Below are 1,098 nucleotides of genomic sequence, written 5' to 3' on the forward strand. Positions count from 1 at the left end.
GAAAAGACTCTGATGCTGAGAGGGATTGGGGGCAGGAGGAGAAGGGGATGACAGAGGATGAGATGGCTGGATGGCATCACTGACTCGATGGATGTGAGTCTGAGTGAACTCCGGGAGTTGGTGATGGATAGGGAAGCCTGGCGTGCTGCAACTCATGGGGTCGCAAAGAGTTGGACAAGACTGAGCGACTGAACTGAACTGAACTTAATAGATTATTCAGGGCTTCCCTGGTGGGTCAGATGGTAAAGAGCCTGCTTGCAATGCAGGAGACCCGGGTACAATCCCTGGGTCAGGAAGATCACCCAGAGAAGGGAATGACTATCCACTCCAGTATTCTTGCCTGGAGAATCCCATGGACAGGGTAGCCTGGCAGGCTACAAATCCATAGGCTCGCAAAGAATCACACATGACTGAGCAACTAACATTTTCCCTTTCAATATATTATTCAGTTTATATAAAATTCTGGAAAATGAAGTTAATCTATGGTGACAGAAAGCAGACCAGTAGTTGCCTGAATGGATGAATAAAGGCAGAGAGAGAGGAGAGAGGTGAAGTCACTCAGTCATGTCCAACTCTTTGTGATCCCATGGACTATAGCCTGCAAGGCTCCTCTGTCCATGGGATTTATCAGGCAAGAATACTGGAGTGGGTTGCCATTTCCTTCTCTAGAGGATCTTCCCAACCCAGGGATTGAGCCTGGGTGTCCTGCACTGCAGGCAGACTCCTTACTGGCTGAGTCAGGAGGGAAGTCCAAAAAAGTGAAAGTGACTCAGTCGTGTTTGGCTCTTTGAACAGTCCAGGCAGTTCTCCAGGCCAGAATACTCGAGTGGGTAGCTGCTTCCCTTCTCCAGCAGATCTTCCCATCTCAAGAATCAACTGGGTTCTCCTGCATTGCAGGCAGATTCTTTACCAGCTGAGCTATCAGGGAAACCCCAATAAAGGCAGAGAGGGATGGATTACAAAGTGATATGAGGCAACTTTTAGAGTTGATGGATATATTATCTTGATTATGGTGATGGTTCCATGGGTTTATATAGGTTACAGATTAGTAAATCATATACTTTAAATATGTGCAGCTTATTATATATCAATCAGACC

Source organism: Bison bison, unplaced genomic scaffold (assembly GCF_000754665.1).
Source record: "Bison bison bison isolate TAMUID 2011002044 unplaced genomic scaffold, Bison_UMD1.0 scf7180017864384, whole genome shotgun sequence".
Taxonomy (NCBI): Eukaryota; Metazoa; Chordata; class Mammalia; order Artiodactyla; family Bovidae; genus Bison; species Bison bison.